At 33.7% G+C, this 23,971-nt stretch overlaps 1 protein-coding gene across 2 annotated transcripts in view; it reads left to right on the top strand.

The window, feature by feature from the left end:
• Positions 1-23,971, top strand: part of NFAT5 (nuclear factor of activated T cells 5) — a 110,889-nt gene that overhangs the window by 1,430 nt on the left and 85,488 nt on the right. The window lies entirely within an intron of this gene.

The following is a 23,971-nucleotide window of genomic DNA, read 5'->3' as shown; positions in this document are numbered from 1 at the left end:
CTCACTGCACTTTTCAACACTTTTTAAACCATTGAGAGGGGCTAAAAGATATTACCGAGCTATTAGCTATTTATTTTGACGTATTAAAAAAATGTATACCAATGTGGACCTCTTTACCGAGAAATTCAGGGTTTCTTTAGTTTTGGATTTAAGGTATCCACTCGCTGATCTCACCTCCCCCGAAAAGGGCGGGTTGAGCCTCACCTTCTTGTATCTAAATCGCTTAAGTGAATCCGAGTGCGATGGTTTACTCTGGAAGGTACTGGGCTTTATAGACTGACGTTTGTAGAGTCCTACTTAGTGACTGTAGCCATTGTCTTGTTGTTGCTCTGATGACTTTAGTTGGCAATCACCATCCTGTAGGATGTTTTTTGGCAACATTACCTGAAGTAGCTTGAAAATATTGTAATTTTGAGTGTCAGAAGGAAGAGACAGTATCTAGAGGTGATTCTTAGAGGAGGGCTAATGTGATACAATTGGGTGTTAAAAATAGTCAGGACATTAACACCATTTGTGCAGTAATCATCAGATAATTTTCCATGAAACAAATGCTTTATGAAAATCTAAGTTTAGCATGAAGACCAGTGTAGAGGCAATCCAGCCTTCCTCTGCAGAGAATATGTTCACAAATATGGACTTTAGCTGTTAAAAATACGTGACAATTATATAAGAGATGTATGCTATCCTTGGCTTTTTTTTTAGTCATTCAGCATAAAAAGTACTTAATGCTTTTTGTGTTTTTCAGATTCTCTGAAGTTACACCCATCACAGAATTTTCATAGAGCTGGACTATTGGAAGGTCAGCAAAGTGCCATTTTAAAGCATATTGTGTGAGTATGCAAAGGCTTTCTCTAAAATGGAGTTTAAATGAGAAACTTTGCAAACTCATACAATGTAGTTTTCTCCTGAAGAGCCTGATCCTTCTTTTAGAGCAGCTGAATGTTTTAGTGGATTTTATTGCTGTGTTTGATGTCTTTGTTAGCTATTGTATCTGTTTTGAGAAGCTTTGGGAAAAAAACCCACAAAACTTAAAAATTATGTGTTGGGTGTTCTACTTTAGAATTCCGTATCTTGATTCAAGTTTTTTACAAAGCAAACTGAATGTGAAAAGGCTCTAACATTAAGTAAGATAATTAATATAACTAAGAGTGACACCAAACACATGTTTAGTTTGAAAAGTCAAAATTTAGAACTTCTATAGGCCGAGCATTTCAGAATGGCATATTAGTTATTTATTACAAAAGCATTGATGTCATTACTTTGCATCATTTTTAAGGATGAGGAAAGCCAAGTAATAGAGATAATGATTGAGTTATGCTTAGGAAAAAGAGTTTTAGAAAGTTCTGGAAATGTTAATAGACTGTAGAACAAACGGCTGACAGTTACTTTAGAAAACTTTATTCTGTGTTGCCTTCAGCGTTTTAAGACAAAAAAAAAGGACTACTTGTTTTATTTTTGTAGTTTTTGAAGTGATTTCACATATATCATTTTTGAATCTTATAATCCTGGGAATTGGACTACAAGGACATTAACTTCCTTATGATGAGTAACCTGAGACTGAAATTAAGAGACTTGGGGAGGGGGGAGAGTCATACAGTAGCAAAGTAAACAGTGCTTTTGTGTTGTAGTTGGTACTTTTTACCCAAAACCAAGCTGCCACTGTAATATATATGTAATCCGTAACTTAAGCATTTTATGGTCCACTTAAAAAAGGCCCTAAATATTTAAGTTTGACTTGAGTGTAGGTTTTTGCCTCCCATATGGTCATCTGGTATATATAGCAAGGGAAAAAGTGTGTTTTGTATGTAAGCTTAAATTTGAATACCATTTAACTACTTATTAGCTCTGTGACCTTGGGCAAGTGATTTTATCTCTCTAAATCTTAATATTCTTTTGTTAAAATGTATATAATCTCTTAAATTTAGTGAGCTAATGTGTATGAAAGTGCTTAGTATAGTGTCTGGCTTAATAAATGTTGTATATTTGTTCCTTTAGTATCAGCCAAGTTGTCTTAACTGTAATTTAAAACATATAAAATGTTCTCAAATGAATTATGTATTATATTTATACTTATAAAAAGTCCATAGATATATATTAGTATAAAAATCAACTACAATCTGAGGCAAGGAATTTCTGAAGTGTCTCTTAGTGAAGCATATTTGTTGTTTTTATTTGTAATGTTCAATTTGTGACCATGTTGTGAAGTCATATTTGCCTGTATAAATATGGGCAACAAATTAGAGTGTTATAATTGTAGAGATATCAGGCAGGAGAAAGAAAAGAAAAAAATGTTAATTACTTAAGCAAATGTTTTGAAATGCAAACATCAATTTAATATGCATATTTATATGTTTAACCAAAATGCTTTTACTAATTTTTCATTTTGGTTGAGAGGATATTCACTTATTTAAAGTAAGATCACCTTTTACAGATTATATATAAATTGTAAAATGTATAATATCAAGTTTGTCATATCCTTTTATATCTTTGATACAAAGTATCAAAAGAAAGTTGTTTGCTTGTATGATAAAAGAGTTTAATCTATGTACCCTATTCTATTTTCAACCTTTTATTATGGAAGTTTTAAAGAATATACAGAAGTGGAGAGAATAAAATGATGAAGCCACATAGACCCATGACCAGACTTTAACAATTATCAAAGTATGTCTACTCTTCTTAATCCTCTCTCCTCCCTCAAGCTGTATTAAAGCAAGTATCAGACATCATAATTGTTTCATGTATAAATACCTCTGTATTAGAGTGATATTTCTTATATTACTTCTTAAAATACTCTTTTATTCAAGGAAATACATATTCTAATTTATTTCAACAAGATATAATATAGCAGGAGGCTACTGCTTAAAGTGTATAAGAAAATCTAAGCTGAATTTGTAGGTTATGTGGTCAGACTTAGGTTCAGATCCTTGTTCGACATTTGTGTATGATCTCAGCTTAGTCATTTAGACTTTCTGTGCTTCAGTTTTCTCTGTTTTTTAAATGGGGACAATAACAGTATCTTCATAGGTGTTGTTAAGATTATTTGAGGCAAATTCATGTAAAGCATTTAACCTGGCACATAGTAAACACAGTAAATGTTACCTAAATTTAAAAAATTTGAACAGTCATCTACATAGTTTTTACTGTGTGCCAGGAACTTTACAAATAGCTCAATTCTCATAACAGCTATTTGAGATCAGTATTATTACACCATTTCACAGATGAGGAAACTAAGGAGGCATAGGGAGTTTCAATAACTTATATAGAAAGTCACACAGCTGATAAGTTGTAGAGACAAGATTCTAACCCAAGTAGTCTCACTTTAGAGTCTGTGCTCTTAAGTACTAAACTGTACTGACTAGCTATGATATATAATATGAAGTATTGTCTAGTAATATTTATTGTATGCTCATGTCAGTAGTCCAAATTTCCATCTGATAACTAAAAAATCAGTCTTAAGTGGGGTTTCCCTGGTGGCTCAGTGGTAAAGAATCCGCTTGCCAGTACAGGAGATGTAGGAGATGCAGAAAGATCCCCTGGAGGAGGAAATGGCAACCACTCCAGTATTCTTGCCTGGGAAATCCCATGGACAGAGGAACCTGGTGGGCTACAGTCTCCTGGGTCTTAAGAATCTTGACATGTTCAATTCAGTTCAGTCACTCAGTTGTGTCTGACTCTTTGAGACCCCATGAACTGCAGCACGCCAGGCCTCCCTGTCCATCACCAACTCCCTGAGGCCACCCAAACCCATGTCCATCGAGTCGGCGATGCTATCCAGCCATCTCATCCTCTGTCGTCCCCTTCTCCTCCTGCCCTCAATCTTTCCCAGCATCAGGGTCTTTTCCAGTGAGTCAGTTCTTCGCATCAAGTGGCCAAAGTATTGGAGTTTCAACTTCAACATCAGTCCTTCCAATGAACACCCAGGACTGATTTCCTTTAGGATGGACTGGTTGGATCTCCTTGCAGTCCAAGGGACTCTCAAGAGTCTTCTCCAACACCACAGTTAGTAACTAAACACGTGTGCACAGCCCAGAGTGAGGGAATTTAGTTGTTATCATACAATTTGTTAAGCTTTTTAGAGAACTTAGGTTTTACAAATTAAAGTTTTTTTGGTGGGGGGCGGGGGATTTGAAACTAAAGTTGGAAAACCTACAGTTGAATTTTTAGCTTTAAAAATAGTTTCAAAATCTCTTTACTATTCATATGTTTGCATTTATCTTACATATCAGTGATGGACCTTTCTACTCTGTCTCCTCCTTTTTAAGAACAGGAAATTAAGTTTTGCTTTTTTTATTTGAGATATAGTTGACATATATTAGTTTCAAGTTGACAACAAAGATTTGATATTTATATATATTGGGAAGTGATCACCATAAGTCTAGTCAACATCTGTCACCCTACATAGTTCTGCTACTGTTGTTTTAATGTAGTAGTTGCCCAACAGTAGGAAGACGGTCTAGCTAGCTAATATAATGATTCATACCCATTAAAATAATTTTTCTGATGACCCCATGGTTACATGTGAAACTCTTAATAAAATAAGTAAATAAAAGACGTTGTAATTATATTAAAAATAGCTTGCATAGAAAAAGTCCTGGACAAAACTATATTCTGCAGATTTTTACCTTTTGATTCTATTTTTGCATTTTCCCTACCTTCTTTAAAGAAGGTAATTTGTATATATTTTTTAAAAAATAAAGTGGTTTACACTTAACAGTGTTCAGACGTTAAGGCTAAGATTCTTCTTTGTTGTGCCTGGAAAACAATGTTCAGCTACAAAAAAAGGTACCATTTCTTACATTTTCGATATTAAAAAATGTTGATTTTGGCATATATAGTTTGCTATGTAAAAACTGACATACTAAGTTAAATAAGCAATAAGAGGTCATTCTAGATATACCTATAGAGATGTAATATAAGATGGTAGAAAATCAGATAAAACAGGAAACATAAGCAAATTAGAAAAAATAGAGTAATAAAAACAGGGAATTAAAATTTTAAAATGCTTCAAAAAGTATGAGTTAAGAGATTACATTAAAATACTTTTAAAAGTATGAGTCAAGAAATTACATATGGATCAAATTAAAGAACTGGTTAGATAAGAGCTAAACAACAATATGATGTAATCCTGATACAACTTAAACATTTAAGACTGGAAGATTTTTAAAAGAAAAGATGCAATATTGTAGTGAGTTAGGGAAAAATAAACTACTTAAAAAAACCATTACTCTAAATCTATTAGATATTGTACCGTGCAGTAATTTTACTTTATAGTTCAAAATTGAAAATCCTAAAAATAGTAGCAGGTTTTTTTTTTTTCTTTAACAGATTTTAATGGGATATTACTGGGATATTTAATTACCTTTAAGTCTGGTTTATTTTTTTCCTAGGGCTTGTGTTCATAAGATAATTAGGGCATACACAATGATATGTATTAAGATAACTTACTGGAAAGGACTTTTTGGAAATATTTAATGTTAAAAGTACTCTATTGAATCCTTTTCTGGTTTAAAATCTATTAACCTCTATTTGTCTATACCTAACAAACTAAAAATATTATTATGGAAATAATTATAGAAATGAATTTTAAACATAACAAAATTATACCTAGTTCATGCCAACTTTTTGTTTCTAGGATCCATCTCTCTAATTTCCTTTCATTTGTTTTTTGTCTCTTCCTAAACTTTCTCTCTTTTTTTTAATTTTAATTTTTATTCAGTACTATAATTCGGTTGCTTATTACAGTGAAAGGATAGAAATGCATATTTAATCAGATGGTTCTTGGTCTGCTCTTAATTCACTCTTGACTCTACTGTATTTATTCCAGGAGTCCCCTAAAACTTGAAAATGAAAGTACAGAAAGACATTTCTTATTGTGATCAATAAGTACATAAATAGCCACTTTTTATTAGAAAAAGTTGACTCATTAGATTGTTTTCTATTAAGGATAACATGTAATTAGAAAAAATAAAGCTCAAATTAATCTGAGCCATCAGTTGGGCCTGATTATATAGTGACAGAGGATAATTCTGTTAAGTGTAGAGAGGTAAAAGATGTTCTTCAATAGTAATGTTGCTTATTATACTCTTTTCTTGTTATTAAGATTTTATTTCAAGTTGCGTGAAAGAGATTCATGTGTCTTTTATTTCCTGTTGTCTTAGTAAAAATCAAGGTTAAAAAAAAAAGTATAATACACTAATTATAAACATGTACTTGAATGAAAAGGTAGAAATCATCTTTATGGACTAACTGATGATTTCAGCTTCCAAGTATAAATAAAACCTCATGTTGTGATGAAGAATCTATATTTTTGGTTTAAACTAAAGATGCAATGCATGAGATTTTTCAGTTACTTTTATTCTTAGTAACTATTAAAATAGATCTTTTCCTTTTTTATTTTTAATATTTACTTGATAAGTTGTTGTTTAGTTACTAAAGTCGATAATGGTTACTATTGCAGGCCAGCCATGAATCCTTATCCTGTCTTTCCCATTTATAAATGTTGTTATTAGTCCTTTAGTAAATTTGGTACTTGGTTTTTAAAATGAGACAAGAACAGAAAAGTTACTAATAAATAGTGAGCCAAGTTGTTGATTACTCTTTACAAATTTAGTTTTAGTTTAAAAAAAATCTACATAAAACCATCTTTGTAGGACATGTTAGAAGAAACAATGTTGGTAAAGAGAAGGAAGAGTAATAAATTCAGTGTTAGTAATAATTGAAAACATTTTTTGAGCAATTTGTGTTTATCAGCTTTTACAGATATTTTCCACATTTAATCCTCAGAAAAATCCTGTGAGTATCCCTGTTTCATCAGTGAGGAAACTGAAGTATAGAGGGATTCACTGATTTTCTAAGGTTGCGTAGCTAGCTAGTAGAGGAGGCTGGAATTTGAAACTTGGCTATTTTACTCCAGAGTTTTGAGTTTTTACTTACTCTCTTAACAGTACAAATACTTGGTAATTGGCATTTATACTTCAGGCCCTAATAAGATTATACCACTGTTCAAGTGGTGTAAAAAGAATACTTTGTGTAGATTTCTTTAGCTTAACAGTTCCCATAAAATAATGAGAGAAATTCTATAAGCCACACATAAAAATCAGTAAATATTATGATGATGACCCTTTTGAGGAATATTTTAACACTCAAAATTAGCAAATCAATGCCTGACTTTGGTGGGTGTCTTTAAGATTTATCTGAAGCACACTGCTGTTTGAACCTCTGTCTTGACTGATGATAGTGCTCAAAAGTGAAAAGAAAGGGGAGGGGTAAGCAAGCCACCACCTAAGGAGAACTGCTTTAAAAATGGAGGATGCTGTTGGTCTCTTCATTTCTTTGGCAGTAATTTTATAGAAGCATAGATGTCACTGCACCCTATTTCTGCTGGTATGTTTCAGAGCCTAACTAAACCCAAGAAGAAATGAGCAATAGAAAAAGCAGTACTCATAGAGTACTGGGAGTTAGTTCTGTTTCTTGCTGTGGTTGGGTTAGTTTTTGAGCTTGCTGAAAATTGTTAGGCAGTAGAAAATCTGGATATTAATTTTGATTAAGCCTTTAGACCACGTGGAAAATCGTATAAGTGGTCCTTTTCTTCAGCAGGGACATTATCATCAGACTTGCTTACCTAAGAGTTTTGAGGAAGAATAACTGAAATCATGTTAGAGGATTTTGAAAAAAATAGTGATATTTTGCAAAAGGCCCTATTAAATTTACTTTGGTTCTTCTTTCCATTGTCTCACTCTCTTTTCCCCCTGGTCTTCCCATTTTACCCATGCCTCCATTTTCTCATGGTTCTCTCTACATTTTGCTTGTTGGTTCTGCTGTTACTTGTTGTATCCTTTCTTTCCTCTCTTTTAACAAAAACAAACCATCTTTATAGAGGTACACAGGTATACCCATTTTAAGTGTTCCTTGAGTTTTACAGGTACACCCATTTTAAGTGTTCCTTGAGTTTTTAACAAGTGTATACATGGTGTAACCACTACAGACAAGCTATAGAATGTTTTATTCATCCCATAAAGCTACCTCTACTCTTCTGTAGTCAATTCTGCCCACTCCAGCCCCTCAGGCAACTACTGATCTGTTTTTCCTTACCATAGATTAGTTTTGCCTTTTTTAGAATTTAGTATAAATGGATTTATACAGTACATACTCTATTTACAGTATACAGTGTGTACTCTTCTCTTTAATTTTGTTTTTCAACCATTATAACCTTCTAAAAAGGAAAACTAGTTTTCTAAAGGACATAAAGTTAGTAAGGCATTTTTTATTTCTGTATTCTGAATGTAGGCAAGTGTAGTTTATTTTAGAGATAATTTTTTTATGTCTATGTGCAGGGTTATAGGTTATGTAGTCATATTATTGTTATAGATATATTATTATAGTAATATTATTATTATTCATTCAGTCAAAGTGAATTTATTCCCATGTATCCTGGCCACATATTGCTTATAGTTTAGTAACAGAGATTGTATGTAAATAAACAGTGATAACACAGAGTTTTAAAGGGTTTTATAATTCACTCTAGAATGGAGGATGAAGTTAATATGAAGTTCCTGTTTGTTAATAGGAAAATACTTTTGTGCAGAGTGTATCTGAGTGTTATTTGTCCCTCTACTTAATAACTGTAAATTGAGGTTTAAAACTTTAAACTTTCTTTTTGAAACCGTTTAAGTCTTCAGAAGGTTATAAAGTTGAAGAATATGTAGAGGGTATGTACTTATCTATACTGATCATAAAGGTAAAAACTGTGAGCTTTCTGTCCCATGTGAGTACTATCTTGTGCTTGATTGTGTATTATAAATGCTAATTTTGAGTAAAATTCATGTTTGCCCGGTAATCATATTATACTACTAGTTTGAACATTAGACATTGAAATACTTTTGTTAAACAGTGTAACAGAACAATTAAATGTTTGTTGATGAAGGTGTGATTAACCTTAACTATTTGCTTGAATTAAAGTTTTCATAAAGCAGTTATCCTTCAATTAAAAATAAATTAAAAAATAAAAAAGTTTTCATTACAATTTTCTAGGGAAGTCAATTAAAACCTTGTGTTTAAAAGTGTCTGATAGCAGTAAAAAATCCAAACATAGTCTTAACAAGCAGCTATCCTTCACTGTAGATTAGTAGTTAAAAGTCTTAGAGAGTTTGTTACTGTTACTGTTTTTTCCAGTTTTTAAGTAACAACTTGCTTGTTCGGTTTACATTCTGAAAGGAAGATTTCTACTTAAAAAAATACTACTGTAAATTGTAATTAATAATAATAAATGAATGTTCACAAGTGTAAATGCTCAATTTATAAGTACCTAGATGATGGGCAGTTATAAGTGCTTGAGAAACACTGTAAATTAAAAGTTTACTTGAATAAGGTTTTATAAAATTGTTTTGTGAACTCCAAAACTGTTTCCTTTATTCTTTTAAATTTTTATTGTTAGGTTATATTCTAGTCTGTACTTTTAGGTAATGTAAAGTAAATGAATGGGAAATATAAACATACAGCTTGAATTTTGTAATTTTATAATTATTTTTGAAGCACTTTTCATTTTCTTAGTTTACTTTTGCCTATGATATTGAGTATAGAGTGAAAATTTATATATAATAATTGAATAATGTGCCTTGGATAAAATCACCACTTAATTCCTTTAAAAACTCTTTATTGCTTAAAAAAAAAAAAAAACCTGGATAATGAAGTTATTGAAGAACAGAAAGTCATTAGTTAACCAAATTACTGCTCTGTTATAGTAAGCATAAATAACATGTTTATAGTGTAAAATATAGTAAATAAAAACTAAAAAATAACTTTTTTGAGAGTGTTTCCCAAACTTCATAAGAGTAGATAACACTGTAAATTCTGCATAGGAAGAAAAAATTAGTGCATACTGAATTGAGAACAAGTAAAAAGAAGAGTTGAAATCGAAGAATATGAAGTGATTTTCTAATAAATTCATAATAAATTAAAAGTGGTAGAGATGATAATAAGTAAATCAAAGTCCCACATACTTATCTGAATTGTGAATGAAAACACAATTTCAAAAACATATATGATTAATAGCTGTGTAATTTTAGGCAAGTTATTTAACCTTTCTAGTTTGTTTTTCTATGAAGTGAAGCTAATAGATTCATATATTTGTTAGGAGGATTGGATTGGATATTTGTTAATATTTCTAAAGAGCTTGAAATAGTGCTTGCTTTGTAGTAAGCACTATATAAATATTTGTTAAATAAAATTCATATGTAGAGGTAAGTTATTTGGCAAACATACTTACTCAAGATACATTAAGGAAAACAGGGTTCTATTATTATGCATAAGCTTCTGAACACCCAAATCAGATGTTGTTAAATTTGTATGCTAAAGCTTAGATATTCACAGCGGTATGTCTTGCAGGATTTATCTTCCTAAAATACAAATCTAATCATATTCCTTGCTTAAAAAAATCCTATAATGGTGCCCATGGGCTTTAGGATGAAATCCACATTCTTAAAGACCTACCTGTTTCCTGATTATCATTTTGTTTTAATTATGAAATTCATAGAGCATAAAGTTTATCATTTTAATAGTTTTAAAATGTATCATTCAGTGAGTTTTAGTCCATTCATAGTGTTGTGCAACCAGCACCATTATATAATTCCAGAACATTTTCATCACCGCAAGCAGAAACCCCTTACTCATTTAGCAGTCATTCACCATTCCCTTCCCCACCCTCAGCCCCTGGTAGCCACTCATCTGCTTTTTGTCTCTATGAATTTGCCTATTCTAGACATTTTGTATAAAAGAAATCATATAATATGTGGTCTTTTTTGACTTCCTTGCTTCACTTATAATGTTTTCAAGGTTCATTCATGTTGTAGCATGTATCAGTAATTCATTTCTTTTTACGGATGGATAATATTCCATTAAATGGATACATAGTTTTTGTTTATCCATTCATTTATTAGTTGATGGACATTTGGGTTGTTGTGGCAATTATGAATGTTTATGTACAAGTTTTTGTGTGTACGGATGCTTTCATTTCTCTTGGGTATATACCTGTGAGTACAAATGGTGGGTCATATGGTAACTATATTTATCTTTTTGAGGAACTGCCAAACTGCTTTCTACAATAGCTGTACCTTTTTACATTTTCAGCAGCAGTATAGGAGGGTTCTGATTTCTCCACATTGTTGTCATTCTTACTGTTAATCTGTCTGTTTGATTATAGATATCTCTAGTGGGTATGAAGCAGTCTCCTGGGGTTTTGATTTATATTTACCTGATGACTAATGATGTTGAATATCTTTTCATGTGTTTATTTGCCATTAATATCTTTGGAGAAATATCGATTCAAGGCTTTTCTCATTTAAAACTGAACTGTCTTTTTGTCGTTTAATTGTAGGAGCTCTTGTTATATTCTTTTTACAAGTCTCTTATTAGATATGTGATTTACCAAAACTTTCTCCTGTTCTGTGAATTGTCTTTTCACTTTCTTGGTAGAGTCTTTTGAAGCACAAATCTTTTTAATTTTGTTGACATCTACTTTATCTGTTTTTGTTGTTGTTGCTTATGCTTTGTGTCATATTTATGAAACTGTTGCCTAATACAAGGTCAGAAAGATTTACACCTATGTTTCCTTCTGAGAGTTTTGTAGTTTTGGCTCTTACATTTAGATCTTCAATCCATTTTGAGTTAGTTTTTGTCTATGGTGTGAAGTAGGGGTCCAGCTTCATGCTTTTGCATGTGGATATCCAGTTGCCCCCTGTACTATTTGTTGAAGAGGCTGCTGTTTCCCATTGAATGGCCTTGGCACCCTTGTTGAAAATCAGTTGATATAAGCATATGGATCCTCAGTTCTTTTCTATTCATCTCTATGTTTATTCTTATGTCAGTACCATACTGTCTTGATTACTGTAGGTTTGAAATTAGGAAGAATGAGTCTTTAAATTTTGTTCTTTTATGAAATTGTTTTGGCTATTCAGGGTCCCTTGAATTTCCATTTGACTTTTAGAATCAACTTCTCAATTTATGCAAAAAAGTGAGCTGTGATATTAATAGGGGTTGCATTGAATCTATAGGCCAGTTTGAGAAGCATTACCATCTTAATAGTATTCAGTCTTTATGAACATGGGATGTGTTTTCCTTTATTTAGGTTTTCTTTCATTTCTTGCAGCAATGTTTTGTAGTTTTCAGAATATAAGTTTCACATCTTTTAAACATTTATTTTTAAGTATTTTAGTATTTTTAATAAAACTATGGAAATAATTTGAAGAAAGATCTCTTAAAACATAGGAGAGCGTTAGTATTAAAGTAATAGCTTATGCATGTGATCAGGAAATGAAACCCAAACCACAATAAGGTAACTGACTATATAATATTAGAATCAACCATGGAAATTAAAGCTGCAATAAACCATAAAGAGCATTTAGTAAAGTCCAGTTTTGTTTAAAAAGTTATACTGATACCTTGTTTCTCAAGGACAGGACTATACCTCACATTCTCTTATGTGGCACAAGTGCCTTATATCTGAAAGGTGCTTGAATGAATGAATGAATGAATGAATGAATACCACATCCAAAAAAGAAGGAAGGAATGGTCTTGGAAGTCTGAGGATTGTGCTCTAGTTATATAAACCATGTAGAAGGCATTGATTGGAATAATAAGCAAATTAAAATTATTACAGGTCGAAGGATGCCTAGGCCTTTAAAGAATTGGAGCTATTTAATCTGTTAAGACAAAGGTTTAGGTAATTAAGATGAAAATGGAGGTAGATTTGATCACTAAATCTAGGATACTCAAATAAGAAGGAAAGTTATGACCAACCTAGACAGCATATGGATGTGAGAGTTGGACTATAAAGAAAGCTGAGCGCTGAAGAATTGATACTTTTGAACTGTGGTGTTGGAGAAGATGCTTGAGAGTTCCTTGGACTGCAAGGAGATCCAACCAGTCCATCCTAAAGGAGATCAGTCCTGGGTGTTCATTGGAAGGACTGATGTTGAAGCTGAAACTCCAGTACTTTGGCCACCTCATGCGAAGAGCTGACTCATTGGAAAAGGCCCTGATGCTGGGAAAGATTGAGGGCAGGAGGAGAAGGGGACGACAGAGGATGAGATGGTTGGATGGCATCACCGACTCAATGGACATGGGTTTGGGTGGACTCCGGAAGTTGGTGATGGACAGGGAGGCCTGTCTTGCTGCGGTTCATGGGGTCGCAAAGAGTCGGACACGACTGAGCAACTGAACTGAACCGAACTTGAAGCTTGACCACCTTCACCCATTTCATTTACAACACCCACCCTCCCCTACCCCCAAAACCACCAGTCTATATCTTTGAGTTCCGTTTTTAAGAAAAAATTTTGATTGATGATATAAATGAGATCATACAATACTTGTCTTTCTCTGTCTGACTTATTTCACTTAGCATAATACCCTCAAGATCTATTCATGTTGTTAAATGGCAAGATTTCCTTCTTTTATGGCTGAATAATATTTCTCTGTGTTTGTGTGTATATGTATCACATCTTGTTTATCCATTCATTTATCGATGGACCCTTAGGTTGTTTCCTTGTCTTGACTGTTGTAAATAATGCTGCAGTGAAAATGAGGGTGCAGATACCTTTTCAAGATAGTTGTTTTGTTTTCTTCAGGTAAATAAATACCCAGAAGTGGAATTGTTGCATCATATGATTCTACTTTTAATTTTGGAGGGAACGTTTGTACCATTTTCCTGGTGGCTGCACCTGACTGACATTCTTGAGCACAGGAATTTATGGTATTTAAATAAAAACATCTCAGTTAAATGAAAGAAATACATAGGTGATTGGCTATAAAGAAACACAGTATGAAGAGTCTAACTATACTTCGTTTTATTGATTAGGTTAACTGCTCCCGTGTATTTAGTTTAATAGCACAATACTGCTCGTGCTGTTAAACATTTATTTAAGTTATATTTAAGAGCATATTGACTTTAATATATTTTTTATAAGTATTGATAAACATAAATGTTTTAAAATAAAGGCACTGATTTAATAAAAATATATTAAATTGATAAGCACATGAAAAGATTTTCAACATCGTTAGCCATTATGGAAATGCAGAAGAAAACCACGGTAAGATAACCACTTCAGATGTACTAAGATGGCTATAATCAAAAAGGTAAAATTAGTGTTGATAAGGATATGGAGAAATAAGCTCATACATTGCTGGTGGAGTATAAAACAATACAGTCACTTTGGAAAATAATCTGATAGTTCCTCAAAAACTTAAACAGAGTTACCATATCCAGCAATCTCGTTTCTAGATACATGCCCAAGAGAAATGAAAACATCTATACACATAAAATCTTGTATGTATATGTTCTTAACAACATTGTTCATAATAGACAAAGTATGGAAACAACACAAATGTCCATTAACTAATGAATGGATGGATAAACAAAAGGTAGTATGTCCATTTAATGGAATAGTATTTGGCCAAAGGAATCAGTTACTGATACATGCTGCAACATGGATGAGTCTTGAAAATATGCTTAGTAGAAGAAGGCAGTCATGAAGGACCACATATTGTATGATTCCATTTATATAAAATCTACAGACTAGGCAAATCTAGAGAAGCATTAAGTAGATTAGTAGTTCCTAGGGATGGACAGTGGTATGCAGAATTATAGTTAAACCATTTGGAGTTTCTTTGGAGAATGATAAAAATATTCTAAAATTTATTGTGATGATGGATGCACAACTGTACTGAAAGCTAAGTTTCCATCAACAGATGAAAGGATAACTAAAATGTATACAGTGGAATATTATTCATTCTTACAAAGGAATGAAATTCTGATATCATCTTACAACATGGATTAACCTTGAAAACATATGCTAAGTGAAATAAGCCAGACACAGAAGGACAAATATTGTCAGTTTCCTTGGAGTATCTAGAATAAAGACAAAAGGTAGAATAGTGGTCACTAGGGACTATGGGAAGAGGGCAGTGAGAAGTTATTTTTTAATGGGTATATATAGAGTTTATGTTTGGGGTGATAAAGAAGTCCTAGAAATGAATAGTAGTGATGATTATTGTACAGCATTGTGAATGAACTTAATGCCATTGAATTGTTGACTTGAAAAATGGTTACAATGGTACATTTTATGTATGTATATTTTACCCCACATGTGAAATGTTTAAAAAAGTAATTTTAAGAATAAGATATAGTAACTTTTTTGTTGTTAAAGTTAATGAAACAGGTAATTGTGTGGTGGCACATGGAAGGGAGACTGTTTCATTTTCCCATTTAACACAGTGTACTTTAGCTGTCTGAATAATTTAAATGTGCTTTAAATGTAAATGGGATAATCTCAATACCAAGTGTGCTACATTTTAAATAATCAAAAACAAAATTTTGATGAGCACATTAGACTACAGATGAATTTGTGAAAAATTCATGAAGTAGATTAACCTCATTTAGATTGGAAATTTTTTTGACTATTAATATGCATGGTTGATTCATTTTGCTAATTTCTCGAAAGCAAATGTTTATATTTAACAGTAGCATGAGGATTGCAGTTTTCCAATAAATGTCACACAATAATGACAGTGAGCTAGGAGGAAGAAAAACTGCATAAATTAAGTGAGATATGCTTCTATAGCTATGGAAACTATTTTGTTGTTGTTCAGTCGCTAAGTTGTGTCCTACTCTTTGCGACCCCATGAACTGCAGCACCCCAGGCTTCCCTGTCCTTTACCATCTCCTGGAGTTTGCTCAAATTCATGTCCATTGAGCCAGTGATACTGTCTAACCATCTCATCCTCTGCTGCCCTCTTCTCCTTTTGCCTTCAGTCTTTCCCATTGTCAAGGTCTTTTCTAAAGAGTGGGCTCTTTGCATCAGGTGGCCAAAGTATTGGAGCTTCAGCATCAGTCCTTCCAGTGAATATTCAGGGTTGATTTCCTTTAGGATGGATTGGTTTGATCTCCTTAAAGTCCAAGGGACTCTCAAGAGTCTTGTCCAGCACCACATTTCAAATGCATCAATTCTTTGGTGCTCAGCCTTCTTTATGGTCCAGTTCTCACATCTGTACATGACTACTGGAAATACCAAAGCTTTGACTATACAGGCCTTTGTCTGCAAAGTAATGTCTCTGCTTTTTAATACTCTGTCTAGATTTGTCATAGCTTTCCTTCCAAGGAGCAAGTGTCTTTTAACTTTATGGCCAAACGGTGATTTTGGAGCCCAAGAAAATGAAGTCTGTCACTGTTTCCATGTTTCCCTCATGTATTTGTCATGAAGTGATGGGACCAGATGCCATCATCATAAGTTTTTGAATATTGAGTTTTAAGCCAGCTTTTTCACTTTCCTCTTTCACCCTCCTCAAAAAGCTCTTCAGTTTCTCTTCACTTTCTGCCACTAGAGTGGTAACATCTGCGTATCTGAGGTTGTTGATATTTCTCCCAGCAACCTTGATTCCAGCTTGCGATTCATCCATCCCAGCATTTTGCATGATAAACTCTGCATATAAGTTAAATAAGCAGAGTGATAATATACAGCCTTGTTGTACTCCTTCCCAGTTTTGAGTCATTCAGTTGTTCCATGTCTGGTTCTAACTGTTGCTTCTTGACCCTCATACAGGTTTCTCAGGAGACAGGTAAGATGGTCTGGTATTCCCATCTCTTGAAGAATTTTCCACAGTTTGTTGTGATCCACACAGTCAGAGTCTTTCACATAGACAGTGAAGCAGAAGTAGAGGTTTTTCTGGAATTCCCTACTTTCTCTGTGATCCAACAAATGAATGTTGGCAATTTGATGTGTCTCCTCTGCCTTTTCTAAACTCAGCTTGTACATCTGGAAGTTCTCAGTTCGCATACTGCTGAAGCCTAATTTAAAGGATTTTGAGCATAACCTTGCTAGCATGAAGAGTGAGCGAGTGAGCACAATTGTCCTGTTGTTTGAACTTTCTTTGGCACTACCCTTCTTTAGAATTAGAGTGAAAACTGACCTTTTCTAGTTCTGTGGCCACAGCTGAGTTTTCCAAATTTGCTGACATATTGAGTGCAGCACTTTAATAGCATCATCTTTTAGGATTTGAAATAGCTCTGCTGGAATTCTATCACCTCCACTAGCTTTGTTTGTAGTAATGCTTCCTAAGGCCCACTTGACTATACTATCTAGGTTCACGTACCTAACATTCCAAGTTCCTATGCAAAATTGTTCCTTAGAGCGTCGGACTTTAACCACCAGACACATCCACAGCTGAGGGTCATTTCCGCTTTGGCCCAGCCGCTTCATTCTTAGAGCTATTAGTAATTCTGGAGCTGTTAGTAATTGCCTTCCGCTCTTCCCCAGTAGCATATTGGACACCTTCTGACCTGGGTGCGGGGGGCTCACCTTCTGGCCTTTTCATACTATTTATGGAAACTGTAAACCCTACTAAGGTGTTCTTTTTGTATTTATACTAATAATTAGTAGAGGATAATGAGGACCCTGGATAACTGCTAGATTATCACTAGTTTTGTTCATTTTCTTAATGATCTCTTTTATCTTTTTATTATTTTTTAGCTTTTATTTTATATTGGAGTATAGTTGACTAACAATGTGTTAGTTTCAGATGTGCAGCAAAGTGACTCAGTTATTCATATATATGTACCTATTCTTTTTCAAATTCTGCTATATTAATAAAAATGTAATTGTATTCCTCAGAGGACCTGGGTAAAATGCATTGTTGGCTAGTTCAGTATTTGTTTTGTGTAAACATTAAAGTGCTTAATTTATTTTCTTTTGGTCCTCAAACTACTAAAATGTTCTCTATTTAAAAGGACGTTCTCTTAAATTATTGCCACAGCTCAAAGTTTAAGTTTGAGAATAAATGAGAGAACTTAAACATGATTCAGTTTAATGAAGTTAAATTTATCTTGACTAGTACTTGCAAGTTTACTGGTAAATGCTTGGTAATGTTTACTGGTACAAGTATGGTTTATGAATAAATAATGTTTTAGGTGTAAATAATTTACACTAATTTTTGTAGAATGATTAGTGCTTTTACTGAGTACTGATTTCATCACAGATTCCCCAGCTACCCTGTAAGCTTAATATTGCCCCTAATTACAGAATCTAACCTACTCCTAAGAATATGTAAGATTAGGTCTGTAATCAGGCTTGGGTTTACTCATTTGGTGAAGTTATGATGGGCTGCTTGAGGTGGCAAACTTCAGAAGGGAGATGGCCACTAATTCTAAAAATAGAAAGGTAACCTAAAGCTGAAAGGTAGCTAGTGAGTAACTGTGTTCTCACCATACTTACTTGCATATTTAGTCTAAATCCAAAGTGCATTTTCTGTTAAATTTAGATGTGCTTTGTTCTCCTATGCATTTATACTAGTATTTCTTGAACTAACTGTTAGGCCTTTTCAGAACATCAATTATCAACCAATATAGAAATAAACTGTATGTTGGAATTTCCCAAGTCAAATAGATTTAAAAGTGAAATTTAGTAAACCTTTATTATGTGAATAAAACAGAAAAAGTGAACTATGAAGAGTAAGGTCTTTTGGAAAAAAATCACTGTAAATTGGAACTTATAATGTTGCCCAGAAGAGAGAAACCATTTGTTGGATAGGTCAAATTAGAGGGATTTTGGTGGAAAGGTTCTAGGCCTTCTGTTTAGAACTGTTTGAATATTCACCACTGTCTAGTTCTGGAACCAAAGATGGAGCAGAGCATTACAGGGAGGGTCCTTCAAAACTCTGGGAAGGACCCTCCCTGTAATGCTGTGCGCCATCTTTGATTTCCTGCTTCCTTTTTAGTAGGACATTATTCATCTACTTGTGTGTTAATTGCATAGGGAAGAGATCATGGATTGTAGTAAACATAGCTTTTCATAAAGGGACTGGTTGGGGTATACTGTGAGAAAAGTACCATTTAAGCAATTCAAATGTGGATGTGCTATATTAGGACAGATAAGCAAATCCACATTTGGATTGCTAAAAATCCTTGTATGTAGATAAAACTTCAACGTGGAAATTCAAAGGATAATATTTGGTAAAAATAAGAGAGTAAAGAAGTTTTTTGAATTAAAATAGCTAGGAATAGACAGTAAAAAGCAGTATCTCTAATTTTAGCATTCAGCTATGACTGAATAGAAACTTCAGGATGATTCAGATAACTTCTTTGAGTCTTCAGGGTAAGGCTCTTGCATTCCAAATCTTTCTTATCTTCAGCAGGAAGGTTTTTTTTTTTTATACTTTGTTAATTTTTCACTATTCTTTTTCCATATATTCTGTCTATCATCATAGGTAATTCTTTGACACCCCAGGTATCTAAAGAGCCTTCCTTACTTTGACATTTGTAAGTCTTCTCAGTACAGATTTAAATGAGTGGTAAATACCAACTGGCTTAATACTGATTAATTATTAATTAATAAATAATTCTGAATGAACCAATAAATTGACAAATCTTATTTTAGATGATTGGCAATGGGATATAACAAAATGTTTTCCTAATAATTTTGGGTTTGAGCATTTATTTAAAAACAAAAACCATATTAGCCAAAACTCAGGATTTTTCAGGAGAGGTGTTTCATAATTCAGAACAGTATTATTTATTCTTTGTATCATTAAAATAAAACTCAGTTGAATTTCAGCTTGTAAATATTAGAAAATTCTTGTTTACAGTTAACTTTGTCTCAGGTTATATGGAGAAAATAACTTCTAAAGTGGTTTAGATAGTAATACTTTAAGTTTAATATTCTATAAATTTCAAGTTGTGTTCTCTTTTTCTGGCCTTTCCTCCCCTTAGTTGTTGTTCAATTGCTCAGTTGTATCTGACTCTCTGTGACCCCATGGACTGTATGTAGCATGCTTCCCTGTCCTTCACCATCTCCTGGAGTTTGCTCAAATTTACGTCCATTGAGTCAGTGATGTTATCTAACCATCTCATCCTTTGCTGCCCTCTTTCTCCTTTTGCCTTCAATCTTTCCCAGTGTCAAGGTCTTTTCCAAAGAGTTGGCTCTTCTAATTAGGTGGCCAAAGTATTGGAGCTCAGCTTCCACATCAGTCCTTCCAGTGAATGTTCAGGATTAATCTCCTTTAGGATGGACTGGATGGATTTCCTTTTGATGTCCTTGCAGTTCAAGGGACTCTCAAGAGTCTTGTCCAGCACCACAATTCAAATGCATCAGTTCTTTGGCGCTCAGACTTCTTTATGGTCCAATTCTCACATCCGTACATGACTACTGGAAATACAGTATTTGACTATACAGGCCTTTGTCAGCAAAGTGCTATCTCTGCTTTTTAATACTCGAGCAAGTGTCTTAATTTCATGGCTGCAGTCACCGTCTGCAGTGATTTTGGAGCCCAAGAAAATAAAGTCTTTCCCCATTTTTTCCCCATATATTTGCCATCTATAGCTCTTGTATTGGACTAAGGACACAATATAAGAGGGAATCACTCTAACAAAGTTCACAGTTGAGAGAAAATAAAATCAGCAAACTTTAAAATAATGCACTATGTGCTTTATTAGAAATAAGGGGGGTTATGCAAATAGAGAAGAGGTAGTCCTTAACACTGTTTGTAAAGGATCAGCGAAGGCTGCACAGGATATGTGACTCCAGAAGTCAGTCTTGAAGACTGAAATTGGCATTTAGCAGACATTTTTAAAATTAAAAATTATTATTTTATTTTTTTGTGGAGAGTTGAGAAAATGCCAGATTTAACTGCATTTTTTAGTTATATTAGTGTCCAAAATGAATAAACTAGTTTTAGATTACCAGTGTGTTTTGAATATTATAGATTATGTGTATACCTTTACTAAATATGAATAAATGCATTAAACAAATCTTTCTGCAGTGTGCAGTATCTTAGTTCCCTGACCAGGGATCCAACTCATGCCACCTGCAGTGAAAGTGTGGAGTCTTAACCACTGGACCGCCAAGGAAGTCCTTAAACAACAAATCATAGTCAGAATTTTATTTTAATTGGTCAAGTTTTTAAAAATATAATTTTTTTTTTTTTTACTAAGTTTCTGTATCTCTCTGTCTCTCTAGAAGATGTTATAGTGAAATACCTACAGAGGAGACCGAAATGGCATTTGCCATCAGAATAACTTTAAGTCACCTCTAATATTGCAGTACAGTTACCTTTTTAACAAAGTAATTTTGAGAATACAGATATAAATGTTGTAATTCTAAAACTAGTAGGTATGTAGAATAGGATGAGAAAAAGGAAACAGGAGGAAATGAATTGAGTTTATTATTATATGAAACTATGCCATTTTTGGTACAATGTAAGAATGTAATATTATCAGCACTTTTTAATAAAAAACCCTTATATTTTAACCTGTTTTTATGTTAGAACTTTTCCCCCCAGGTGCTGTTTTCAGCTGTAGCTGTTAGAGGGCTGAATTTATCCTTTTCTACCTAGTTGTTTATTAACCTATTAGCACTTGACCAACAGGTTCAGAAAAACCTACTGCAAGTTAGGTGAAACTGCTAAGAGATGGAATAGGAACCATTCTGCTTCTAGTGTATCTTCCAAATCTGGTTTCTTTTAAAGATAAGTTCCTTTTAAAGAAAAGTTCCTTTTAACTTTAATAAACTGATGTAAAATGTAATGATAAGTAAGATTATTTCTGTTGTTGGAGAATGGACAAGTAGACAGCTTACACTCGTATTACACTTTGCCCACAGCTTTGTAGAGCACTTTGATATACATTACTTCATTTAATCTTTTTGCACCTGGGAGGTATAGTTATCATCCACATCTTATAGAAAATAAAACCAAAACCCCAAATGATTGAGAGACTTGCCTAAGTTTGCACTGTTAATCAGTAGAAGAGCTAGGTTTTGAAAGGTATTCTGACTTCTGATCGGTTCTTTTTTTCCCCCTGTAATCTTGGCTAATATCATGTATTTACCAACTGACTGCAGATGTAATAGTAAAAGAAAAAAATGTGATTCCTACCCTAACTTAGCTTGCCTTCTGATTGGGGAAACAGACTAACAAATAATCCATCAAAAATAGTATGTTTAAGTGCTCTGAAAAGGGAAATAAATACAGATTGATGAGGTAGGACATGAGAAGGTGCCAGTGTGCCAGGGAATTAGAGAGGGGCTTTTGATAAAAGGTGAAATCCAGACTCAGTTCTGAAATGATAATTCATCAAGTAAAGGTGAAGGTACTTTGTTGGAGGAAGAATGTTTTAGGCGAAGGGGAGAATATCATATTGGAAAATATTGAGATGAGTATGTTGGAGAATTGAAAGAAATTCAGTACAGTTGGATCATAGAGCTAGAGATTGGGGAAGGGGCAAATAAGTGAGAGAAAAGGTATAACAGTGCAAGATGTGGTAAACCAAGACTGGATATGCTAAGAACCTGAATTAGTGCAGCATAGATGAAGTGAAGAGACCCTCAAGTATCATAGAAAGCTGAATAAATGTGATAGAAGTATCATAGTCAACTAGTGACATTTTATACAGTTATTACATGTCTTGTGTTTTTTTGTACAGTAAAAGTCACAGTATCCTGATAGTTGAAAACAGGTAATTGCACTATTCACCATGGTGAATCTTGGAGATTAGCTCTGGCTACAGCCATTTCTACTTTGGCTTCACTACTCTGGCATGTGTAGGTTAATCTTCCTCCAGTGTGTTCTAAACTAGGTTTTAGACCCAAAGTTAATTGAGGATGAATAAGTAAGTGAGCATTACCCTTGATAGACATTAATAGTCTCTGTTGTCTGGAGAAGATGTTAGGGAGAAAGTAGGAATGGAGGGGTAGGAATTATGATTTGTTGCCATAATGGTTTTTAGTTATTAATTTTTAAGCAAATTTTAATCTTTAATACACTGAATATTAAGGTATTTGGGAAAGTGACCATTTATTAGTTTATTTAATGTATTTTGTTCTCAGTGCTTTAAAGAGACTTACCATTGTTAATAATAGAGCAGACACAATTTTAGCGTAGTTTGGTAAGTGCTGCTTAGAAATAATTATTTCATGCTAAAAGTAAGGCTAAGTCACTTCAGTTGTGTCTGATTCTTTGTGACCCTATGGACTGTAGCCTGGCAGCCTTCTCTATCCATGGGATTCTTCAGGTGAGAATACTGGAGTGGGTTGCCATGCCCTCCTCCAGGGGATCTTCCTGACCCAAGGATCAAACCCAGGGATCTCTTACATCTCCTGCAATGGCCGGTGGATTCTTTACCACTAGCATGCCCTGGAAAGCCAAGCAGAAGATGATGAGTTTCATTTTGAGTATGCTGAAAATAAGATGCTTGTGGGATATTGAGCACCTCCTATATTCTAAGCACTAATCTAGATGCTGGGGCCACAGAATTAAAGAAAACAAAGTTCCTGCCCTCACCAGTTTATATTCTGGCAGTTGGAAAGAGACAGTGAACAAATGAATATCAAATGTTAGAGGGTAAAATCAGACAAATCCATAGAGACAGAAAGTAAATTAGTGGTTGCCAAAGATTTGCAGCATGAGGGAATGGGGAATGACTTGCTAATGGATATGGCATTTCTTTTTGTGTTATGAAAGTGTTTTGGAATTAGGTAGTGGTGATGACTTTAAAACTTTGTGAATATAACACAAACCACTGAACTGCACAGTTTAAAAGGGAACACTTTTGTTACGTGAATTATATCGATTAAAAAATGATGGGAGTGACAAAACTAAGTAGCATTAGGAAAGATAATACAGTGCTAGTGGGTGCTATTTTATATAAGGTGGTAGGAGTGCCTCAAAGAAGTTGTGCTTCATTTGTACATGGACCTGAAGGAACTGAGGGAGTAAGCTATGGTATTATCTAGGGAAAGAATTTTCCAGATAGAGGAATGGTTAAGTTCAGAGGATTTGAGATTGGGAAGGTGCTTGGCATGTTCAAGAAACTACTAGTAAGGAGGCTAGTGTGCTGGAGCAGAGTAGATAAGGAGAAGAGTTGTAGGAGATAAAGTGAGAGAGATGTTAGGGTGCTAAGATCACATAAGAACTTTAGGTTTTACTTTGACATGGG

The sequence above is a fragment of the Giraffa tippelskirchi genome, chromosome 7, assembly GCF_054371585.1.
Source record: "Giraffa tippelskirchi isolate mGirTip1 chromosome 7, T2T-mGirTip1v1.2.pri, whole genome shotgun sequence".
NCBI classification, from domain to species: Eukaryota; Metazoa; Chordata; class Mammalia; order Artiodactyla; family Giraffidae; genus Giraffa; species Giraffa tippelskirchi.
The sequence above is the reverse complement of the archived record's forward strand: the minus strand, read 5'-3'. Positions and strand labels throughout refer to the sequence as shown.